Raw genomic sequence first — 11,524 nt, forward strand, 5'->3', positions numbered from 1 at the left:
GAGGGTAATTGGGTAGCTAAGAAAAAACTAGGATTAGCCCATAAATAGGGTTCATTAATATATGTTTCATGTAAATTTTATTTAAAGGAAAAAGGTAGGGCATGAGTTTTAAGGAAATTGGGGACTCTAAAAGCATAGAAGAATCCTAATTTAGTTTCATGCTCCTAGTCTTATGGGCCAATTGATGGGGTTTGGGCTTACTATCATAACTAGAGCCCAAATATAAGGGGAGCAAAAGGGGGATCTACCCTAAGGCAAGGGGGAATGGAGACAAGACAAAGGAGGAGGGGGAGACACGATTTCATGGAGGAAGGACTCTTGACGACGAACGAGAGCCCCCCTTGAATGAGAGCTTTCGACGACGTTGGTGGGATTGAAGGCTCAATTTACTCCGAAGCCAAGATTGCACCTCCAATCTAAACGAAAAGCAAGCATTATTTATCTATTTTTTAAGAACAAAGATGTGGGGGTGTGGGGGTAGGAGGGGAGGTTTCTTCGAGTGGAGTGGGCGACTCTCTGTGAGGTTGGGTGGATTTAGATGTTTCATTTGATGGCTTGATCGAGGACCTTGGGATAGATGAAGGAGGAAATCTTGGGAGAAAAAGTCTTTAGATCATACCTCGCTTTCTCTGGATTCTGGGATTTCTTACTGTGATTTCCTGTTGTGATTTCCTGCAATGATTCCAATGTGTGCGTGCTTAATCATGTTGGATTAGTATTTCAGATTTGATTCTGTGATTTTTTGCTAATGAATTCAATGTATGTGCTTGCTTAAATCTTGTTGGCTTGGTATTTCAGATTTGATTTAGGGAGTTCTTGTTGTGAGTTCATGGATGAGTTGTTTAATCATGCTAGCTTCGCATTTTTGCGGCAAAATTCTAGTAGAACGTGTTTTAGTTTTAATATCAATGCCCTTGTTTGGTTCTTGAGTTTGCTATAAATTTCTAATTCAGTAGGTTTTAATGCAATTCCAATGTGGTTCATGCTTCTCCATGGTGTTTTTGAATTTCTGGATAGATTTAGTGGGTTGAGAGTTGATTCAATGTTGTTCTTGATTCCTCAAGTTAGCTATGGTTTATGGACAGATGTAGTAGGTTGTAAAGTGATTCCAATGTGGTTCTTGCTTCTTGTCATGACTTTAGATTTTCTAGATAGATTTAAAGATGGTGAATTATTTTGATGTGTTCTTGCTTCTTGTGATATCTTTGGATTTTATTTACTGGACAAATTCGGTAGGTGGTAAATTCCATTTCCATATTGCTCTTGCTTCTTCAAGATAGCTCGGATTTGTTTCTGGATAGATTTGAAGGATGTGAATCAATTTTGATCTTGTGCTTGCTTCTTCATGCTAGCTTAAATCTTTAGGACAAATTTGGTAGAATAAGAATTGGTGAAGTTTAAATAGTTGTTCTTCCCTTATTTTCTCATGATACTTAGATTGTATATGCACTGCTTGAAGTTCTATGTGTTTTTTTATGGAAGATAGTATAAGAACTATGCATGTTTACTTGCGAGGTATGATATGAATGAGTCATGTTCCTCTTATATGGATAACTAGATGAATATGTGCGTATGTGGTGACAATACGAGATGAGTGCCCCGGGATGAGCTCAGGGGAGGACCCTTCCAAACATGAATGATGATGCAATGCATGTTGGCTTCAGCTATATGGTTATAAATTCTCCTAAGAGGTACGTCAAAGTTCATGATCATGAACCAAATGAATGTACTCTAATGATGGTTACCATATTTGTATCATAATTATCTCCTACAAGGTTATGTAAATGTTTTCCTTCATGCGTAGATAAGTTCATGTTCTATATTTCTTTGTTTTATTATTCATTTCATGTACCTACTATTTGAATATGTTTGCTGGGTCTGTAGACTCACTATGTGGATGATGCAGGTGAGGGAGACGCTGCTAAGGATATGATAGAAGATGTGGAGGTGGAGTAGCTGAGGAGATGAGATGGAAGCATGATACACTGTCCGAGGACCCCTGATAGCATGTCATGAAATTTGTCCATTGTTTTTGTCATATAATAATTAGGGTTGGGGTTAGTCTCTTGCTAATACTTGGTAGACAATTCATGAACTTCGTTCGAGGGACATATGTTAAGTTTGGAGATCCATATGTTAAGTTTGGAGATCCATATGTTATGTAAATTTTTCTTGAATCTGAGTTTTGTTCTTTTGATGGAGTATTATGTATTATTTTATCCACTGTGCTCTGTGTGTATTGTATGTTCTGGTCATGAGTAAGGCGTCTGAGTTGTTTCACTTCCATTCCCCTAAATCTTACCATGTCAAAATAACTATTGACTCATTATCCCTATTAGTTTAGAGAAATTATTTATAAAATTCAACTTTATTTTTTTGGCACAGTGTCACATCTAGAATCAAACACCGCTAATTCACCCTAGAACATCATCAATAACTTTCTTACACTCTTTTAATCTTGTTCATACTAAAGTTTTAGGATATCAGAAGCAGTTAAGTCATCGATGAGTTTTGACCAAAACTCATGGTTGGATTTAGACAAGTCAAATTAAGTCTAAATTTAATCTAATAAGTTTATTCTATCTCATCATGTCTAAAAACTCTTGACTTATTAACTGCAATTAATTAAAGAAATTATTTTAAAAAAAATCATTCTTCTTTACTTTTGGTATAGTGTTGCATCTAAACTTAGGTACCTCTAACTCACTCTAGGACATCATCAATAGCTTTCATACACTCTGCTGATCTTGTCCATACTAAAGTTTTAAGATTTCAAAAGCATTTAAGTCATCAATAAATTTTGACCAAAACTTATATATTGATAGATTTAGTTAAGTCAAATTCAGTCCAAACATGATCTAATAGATTCCTTCCACTCCTTTTAAGTCTCATTATATCCAAAAACTTATGACTCATGACCCCTATCAATTTAATGAAATTATTAAAAAAATTAGCCTTATTTACTTTTGGCATAATGTTACATCTGAACCTAGACACCTATTGTTGGATGTTGATAAAAGTAAAACACATAATTTACTTCTACTTTGTAGAAATTAAATTTATACCTTGGTTGGTGATGCACTAATGTTCGACACCGCAAATCTTATGAATTGTTGTGAACTCTAGCCATAGACCGCTCGAAGTTGAGATGATAGTCACGTATCTCGAACTATCAACATTATATCACAACGCTTCAACCCTTAACCTGGTGATGTGTGACAATAACTTTCTTTTTGTTCTTCTTAATAAGATAGAGATTATAACTCTCTTCTTTCTTCAATACCCTTCTTTTCTCTTACTCTTTCTTTCTTTATACGTCACGCAAGAAGTATTAATTTATAGGAGAAGATATGAATATGGATAGTCATTCCATTAGGGTTGTTATTAACATTCACTTATGTTAGTAGAGTCATGAGATGATATTACTAACATTCACTTATGTTAGTGGAGTCATGAGATAACCCCATCATCCCATTTGAATGCCACATAGTGGGCATACATTACTAACATAATATAAATGTCTCATAGTGGGCATAAGTTACTAACATATCCCACTTGCACACAAGGGCATTTAGTTTTCATCACTAGATCACAACTCATGTGACCCATCATATCACTATACTAGGCTTCCATACAGGGTTGAAAGTCATGTGGCGAGCACACCTGCATACAAAACTACTCAATGCACCTATTAGGATGATTGAGTAGTCATCATTGTATCATAAGATACAAAATTTTGATGTACCCTTGATCCAAGACTTATTACATCTATCGAGCTACTTTGCTCATCAAAAGTAATTCCTAGATGATGCTTAATTTTATATTCACTAATATGTTTTAATCTCTACATAGATAAACACAAAAGACTAGTTGATGAATATTATATGATGATGTATTGTCAATTGGTTATTTTTTTCCAAACTCGAATCTAATAATCTCAACTTAGCTGTTTTCTTAGATTTATCCCTCAAACATCAATTTATCTTCTGGATCATCGATAAATAGACTAAAGTAGCAAACACTGAATCATGACATCAAGAAACAATCAAAAGTAATAAGCGCACAAGAAATCCCACCTAGAGGATTTCAGATCTCACACAGTGGGGCTCGAGGATATCAAGTTATTGCCTCTTACAATATGTCTCCCATTATCCTAGTCGTCTTATCACACGTGGTATGAAACACGTGCCATAATGTTAATCCCCCATCTCTTAGAAGGGCATATGTCAATTTTCTCCAACATTGTGCAAGTATGAGACTTAGTCTACACCTAAGACTCTATCTAGAGATCTCTAAGAGAGTACCTCAAAAACATATCATAATTTATAGGTGATGTTTGAGATATCAAACTTGGCTTCTTACAGACAATATGGATGTGACTACTCTCATGTTGATCATGTCACACATGATCTCATCCTAAACACATATTAAGGCGACTTAAGTTCTAGCAGGGTTACTCTCAAAACCTCTTACAGAATCGTCTTATCCCCACTCTTGGAGGTGGTCACTTATGTGATAGAGTCGATCTTGCTTGCTGACATATCTATTATATCACACAACATATATATATATATATATATATAAAGTGTGACCAATCAATGCACACGAAGTTATATATTTTATTAAGCATCACTATATTCAAATCAATACAAACTAAGGCATATCATAAAGTACATAAATCTAATGACTCTCTATGTCCCATAAAAGAGTCTCTACTAATAGATTTGGTGAAGGGGTCAACAATCATGTTGTGTGTTGAAATGTACTTGATAGTCACTTCATTCTTCTCAATGATGTCTCTCACATAATGATATTTGGTATCTATGTATTGGTTCTACTATGAAACTTAGAGTCTCGAGTGTAAGTGATAGTGACATGATTATCACAATAAATCATTATTGACCTCCCACTATCCGCTACAATCCCTAAGTCATCTAATAGTCTTCGGAGCCAAACCCTCTCTTGAATTTCTAATGAGCAAGCCACGAACTCAGCCTCCATCGTAGATAGAGCAACACAAGTTTGCTTCTTACTAATCTAGCAAATGGCTTTGTCATTGAGCAAGAAAGTAAAACCTTTTGTTGATTTATGTTTATCTAGATCGCGCCCCCAATCAATGTTTGAATATCCCACAAGTCACAAATTACCTCCTCCATAACACAAAGGGAAATTTGCAGTGCCTTTAAGATATTGACAAATCCTTTTCACTGCTCTCCAGTGACCCCTTACATGATTTTCTTAATATCTACATACTGAATCGACTGCATAACATATATCCGGTCATGTACACATCATTGTGTACATTAGACTTCCTACTACACTGAAATAAGATACTTTACTCATTCCCTTACTTCTACTTGAGTTTAGGACACATTTCCCAGCTCAGACCTTCACCTTTAGCGATTGGAGTATCAATGAGATTACTATCACTCATTCTAAAGCGCTCGAGAATTTTCTTAATGTAAGTCTCTTGTGAAAGAGCCAACACTCTTCTTGAGCGATCCCTGTGGATCTTTACTTTAAGGATGAACTCAGCATCACCCATGTCTTTCATGTCGAAGATAGATGCCAACCATGTTTTAATGGTTATAAGATACTCAATGTTGTTCCCAAGCAATATTTTGTCATCCACATATAATGATAGAATCACAAAAGAGTCATCTAACCTTTTTAAATAGACACAATGATCCTCCTTGACCATTGTAAAATCATTAGATATCACCTCCTCATGAAATCTTAGGTACCACCGCCCAGATGATTGCTTTAGGCCATATATCGACTTTTGAAGTCGATAAAACTTATCTTTCTGACCTACTAAAATGAATCCAGAGGGTTGTTCCATGTAGATCTCCTCATCTAAACTTCCATTAAGGAAAACAATCTTAACGTCCATTTGGTATAACTCTAGATCTAAACTTGCGACAATCGCTAAAAGTAAATGGATCAATGTAAACTTGACTATTGGGGAGAAAGTCTCCTCGTAGTCAATGTCCTTTGTTTGTGTGTAACACTTGGTTACAAGATGAATTTTATATCTCTCAATCGATCCATCGGCCTCCCTCTTGATTTTGAAAACTCACTTATTCCCAATGGCCTTTCTACCATCAGGTAAGTCAACTAAGTCATAGACCTCATTGACTTTCATTGATTCTATTTCTTCTTGCATGACCATTAACCATTGGACTTTTTTAGAACCCTCGAGAGCCTCTCTAAAGATCCTCAATTCATCCTCATCCTCTGGAATCACAATGAGAATATCATTTTCAATCAAGAAACAATGACGACGTATATTTCCTTGACCACTCCTATGAGAGAGAGCCTCCCCACCTTCAAATAAACCACTCCGACTAGGATCAAGATCCATAACCAGGTCTTGAATTCCGCTATTGAGCTCAACTATACCATTAGGCTCATCTATCTCATAGAAAGTGTAGTCTCGATCGATTTCTCCTCTCTTAGGAAAATCATTCTCAAGAAACATGACATCCCAAGATTCAATTTCAGTTATTGTGTCGTTTGTACGTTATCCTAAAAACATATATCCTTTGGAGTATTTAGAGTATTTGATGAAAATACACTTCTTTGCTCACGGCGCTAACTTGCCATAATTGTACGAGGAATCTCTAACATACCCATCACAAGCCCATGGCCTAAGATGACTAAGGATAGGCTGCCTCCCTGTCTAAACTTCATATGGGGTGCTAACCATAAACTTTGTTGGAACATGATTAAGGACATAGACTGCATTCAATAACGCATCCCCCAAATGAGAGATTAGTAAATTGGCCTGCGTCATCATAGACCTCACCATCTCCAATAGAGTCCTATTCACTCTCTTGGCGACTCTATTCTACTGAGGAGTAGTAGGAATAATCAGTTGTCTTGTAATGCCTTTTTCAAAACAAACCTCTCTAAACTGCTTGGACAGATACTCACACACCTGATCGGTTCTAAGAGTTTTCACTCTCATATCTAGCTAATTTTATACCTCGCTAATAAACCTTATGAAACACTTTAGTGCCTCAGACTTGTGTGAGATCATGTAGACATAATGAAAATGCGTGAAATCATCTATAAACGTAATAAAATATGTGGCTCCATTTCGAGCTCTCACATTCATGAGTCTGTAAATGTTAGAATGAACAAACTGCAATGGATTACTATCCCTTATTGTTTTCCAAATGGTTTTCTCATAGTTTTACCTTTTAGACAAAACTCACATAAGGGAAACTTGACCTTAGTTAGCTAGCCTAATGTGCCACATGCTACTAATCGACCCATCCTCTCTCGTCCTGTATGACCAAGTCTGTTATGCCAAGCATTCATATCATCCACTACACTATCAGATGTAAAGGCGATGATAGATATAGGATAAAACTCATGAAAAGAAATCAAGTTTAGTACATATAATCCCTCATAGACTAAACTTGAACGTATTAAAGTATTGTCATATAGATGAAAACCTTAAAGTTTCTGATTATAACACAATATCCTAACTGGTTTAGACTATGGATAGAAACTAGATTCTACCTTATTTTTGAAGCATATAACATATCATGGAATACAAGACTTGATTATTTTGCAACAATAGCTTGCCAGTGTCAATCTCTCTCACCTCCATAAATGCCCCATTTCCCACATACAATCTTCTTGCATGTGACCTTAAATGGCAGAATTCCACATATGCACTCCTATTACAAGCTACATGGTCTGTGGCTCCTGAGTCTACAATCTATAAAAGAGATGAGTTAGCGAACATCACACTAGATGACACTGTTAGTTAGAACCCTAGAGCCAATCATATGATGATTATTGTATGGACTCATTGTAACAAATTCCTATATATATATATAAAGGCTTTTGTTTTAGTTATTATACTTACTTGTATTGATGCCAAATAACTAAGTATATTAGCGTCCTTGAGTAGAAGGTTCTTACATATATCAATCGATTGGTTGAATCGATAGTGAGATGATACAAGGAACACTACTCTTAATCATTCCTAGTCAAGTATTAACATTCAAGGACAATGTTAATGCGATGAGACTAGCATGTAGGTCAACTCGATGACTTGATCTCACAAGTCATGGATATAGAGATATCAAGTTGACATATGGGTATGCATTGGAGAATGCATACTGAATGACCCGCCATAAGAAAGTATCATGGATCGTTATATGAGTGTCATATACTTTCTCATATGGCTATTAGTATGACTACTAGTCTTTGGACCTGAAGTCACCATGGTTCCCTACATAAGGAGTTGCATACTTTGGCTTCGTCAAACGTCACTCGTAACTGGGTGGACTATAAAGGCGATTACTGGGTATGTAACAAATTATGCGAAGGGATATGAGTGATGTAGATGGGATCTATCCCTCCTATATAATGGGAGTGACATCATTATTCTTGATAGAGTGAGACCACTAAGTGCATGGTCATGCCCAAATGAGTCAATATGAGATATTGAGCTCATTTGATTAGAGTGAGTCTACTTCGAGTTCAAGATTTAGATTGATTAGAGGATAACACGGTCTATGCCTCACATTGATCAATCTAGATGTCAAGGATAGAAGGATATTGTCATATATTGTGAGGAGTCACAATTAGTAGTCACAAGGTGATGTTGGATCTCAACATTCTTGTAACTTGGGTAGTAATGATGTGTTGCTAGATACTGCTCATTACTTATGCTTCTAAATGAGTTTAGGAGCATTGCCAACGTTACAAGAACCTATAGGGTCATACACAAAGGACAATTAGATGGAGATTCGGTTCATATGATGAACCAAGAGGATTAGGTTCATGTAATGAACCGAATTAGATTAAGAGTAATCCAAACTAGATTAATTGAGTAAGACTTGATTGAGTTAGACTTGAGTTAGACTCAAGTGAGGCTAGACTTGAGTTAGACTCAAGTGAGGCTTAATGATGATATTCATTGAATTTTGAATTCAATGATAAATGAAATTCAATTTGAATTTTAGATTCAAATTTTGAATGAGTTTCAAAATGGTCATTTAATGAAGAATGAATATTCATTAAATATTCATTAAGGCTCATTAATGAGGCTCATTAATGGTGTTAATGAGCATTAAGTATTTTCATTAGATGAAAATACTTAAGCCATTTTTTTACTCTTATTTTCATAATCGATCATTATTATTCCTCCTTGCTTCTTCTTCTCTCCCTCTCCTCCTCCTTGGCCGAAACCCTCAAAGAGTGCTAGCACACTCTAAGGTTTCCTCTCCACCTAATTGTTCATGTGGATACACATAGAGGGGTGTTCACTTGACACACTTGAGATCCGACATCTTCTTGGACGAGCGGGATAAGTGAAGGGTTTCGCATCAAAGGTATAAACTCCTAAACATGTAGATCTAAAGTAGATCTAGGATTAGAAAACACGTACATGAAAAATTTAATATTCGCACGGATCCGATGGCACGGGATTTCGGGGTTTCTGCAACGCAAAAAGTAGTTTTTGTGGCCCGAAAGACCCTACAGTGGTATCAGAGCCACGTGCGAACATGTACTTATTTTTATTTTAATTTTTATGAAAAATTACAGATCTGTAACTTTCTATAAATTTATGATTTTTATGTATTTTATGGATATTTTTCTCGTAGAAGCGAAGCAACAAGTGTTTGAACACTTGTAGGCTTCGACTACCGAGAAACACCTTCCGAAACGGCAAGGTCCCGCCCAAAATATTTTGGGACAGCAGGTCAAGGCACTGTAAGATCGTCATAGGACACTTGTGATACTCATATCGTGAGAAGGGGCATTGCCCCTAACCCCGCAAGGGGCATTGTCCAGCGATCGCGCCGGAAAATCGCTATACAGGACCGCCGGGAAGTTGCGACTCGTAAAATCATAAAAATCAGTAGTAAAATTACAGAAATTATGGAAATTACATAATTTAGAATTATGTATAATTTTTGTGATGGTCATGGCCCAAATACCCAATAAGATTGGACAAAATGTGTTGTAATTCATAATATGGCCTGCGTGCCATTTTATGTGTTTGTGCGTGTTGTATATGATCACGACCTGCGCATCGTGCCTTCCTTTATTTTATATTCCTGTTGTAAATAGTTTAGACTCGAATGTAAGTCGAGTTTCAAATTTGTAATGTACAAAAATTGAAGTGGTGGAAGGTCCACTTGAGGAGGAGTTACGAGGAGGGTGCGAGCAACACATGGTGGTCAAAGGGAGGAGCTTGGAGAAGCTGTTGACCCTAGGTTGACCATCCGATCTTCTCATTGGCTTGAGAAGATTGTAGTAGGGTCATGACTAATCACAATTTAATTAATTGCTTGTGTGTGTGTATGTGATGCATGCTAGAGTAGAGTAATTAATTAGTGCTTTAACGATTAGATTAGATCTAAATCGCGTATATGATGCACCATGATTAGATTAGATCTAAATCGAGTATATGATACACATCAACGATTAGATTAGATCTAAATCACGTCAACTCGAAATGCCTACCATGCCGTGATACCCATCACTACCTCGATCACATGTTGTTGTTGAATCTACCAAAGCAGAGCAACGCATATTATCTTGGTAGGGTGCGGAGGGACAATCTTGGTCCCGCCTATCAACGCATGGGTGAGTACAAACTCAATCAGTTTGAGTAAAACTAGTTAAATTCAATTAGATCGGGTTTAACTATAGGCATTTTCCAATGGTTGGTAGATAGGTCAAAATCACATTTATATTAATTCTTGGGCGATTTAGCCAAAGCTAACTCAAGTTTTAATATACATGCGGATCTTGATCCTATAAACAAGAGTTGCATAGAGATGTAATTGGTAATTAGTTACCTACCAATCATACTAAGTCTTGGGCGATTTATCCAAAGCTAACTCGAGGCATAGTATGATGTGGATCTTGTCCCACAAAATTATAGCTAGTTGGTTAGAATCTAGTAGGTGTGGTTTGACCACATCCATGATTTGATTCTACAAAAGTTCTATAATTCAGTGGGAGCATCATTTAGTTAAAGACATAATTAAATGATTAGTGGAATATGATTATTTATTTTCTACATTTTCTGTTGTAGATTGTCATGTCGTCAAACACAAACACCTTCTCCTTGCGTTTTGTCCTTGATAAGGACAAGCTCAATGGAGCTAACTTCCTGGACTGGTACAGGAATCTGAGAATAGTTCTCACACAGGAACAAAAACTGTACGTCCTGGAGCAGCCTATTCCCGAGGCACCTCCTGCCACTGCCACGCGTGCTGATCGTGATGCTTATAAGAAGCATCAAGATGGCGCATTAGATGTGTCCTATCTCATGCTCGCGACCATGAACTCTGAGCTTCAGAAGCAACACAAGTTGATGACTGCTTATGATATGGTTGAACATCTTCGTCAACTATATCAAGGACAAGCAATGCACTGGAAGAGTAATTGCAAAGGATACCTGGAAGATCTTAAGAAGAAGGGAAATAAGATTTCTACTTCAGGTATACATGTTATAGAAGTCAGTCTCTCTATTTCTTCATCGTGG

At 36.6% G+C, this 11,524-nt stretch overlaps 1 long non-coding RNA gene across 1 annotated transcript; it reads left to right on the plus strand.

Moving 5' to 3' along the window:
- The first annotated feature begins 295 nt into the window (after positions 1-295).
- Positions 296-2,224, plus strand: LOC121968439. The gene is made up of 2 exons (XR_006108143.1): positions 296-1,691; positions 1,907-2,224. It is a non-coding gene; the product is annotated as an uncharacterized LOC121968439 (long non-coding RNA).
- The last annotated feature ends 9,300 nt before the right edge of the window (positions 2,225-11,524 follow it).

Source organism: Zingiber officinale, chromosome 3B (genome assembly GCF_018446385.1).
Source record: "Zingiber officinale cultivar Zhangliang chromosome 3B, Zo_v1.1, whole genome shotgun sequence".
Taxonomy (NCBI): Eukaryota; Viridiplantae; Streptophyta; class Magnoliopsida; order Zingiberales; family Zingiberaceae; genus Zingiber; species Zingiber officinale.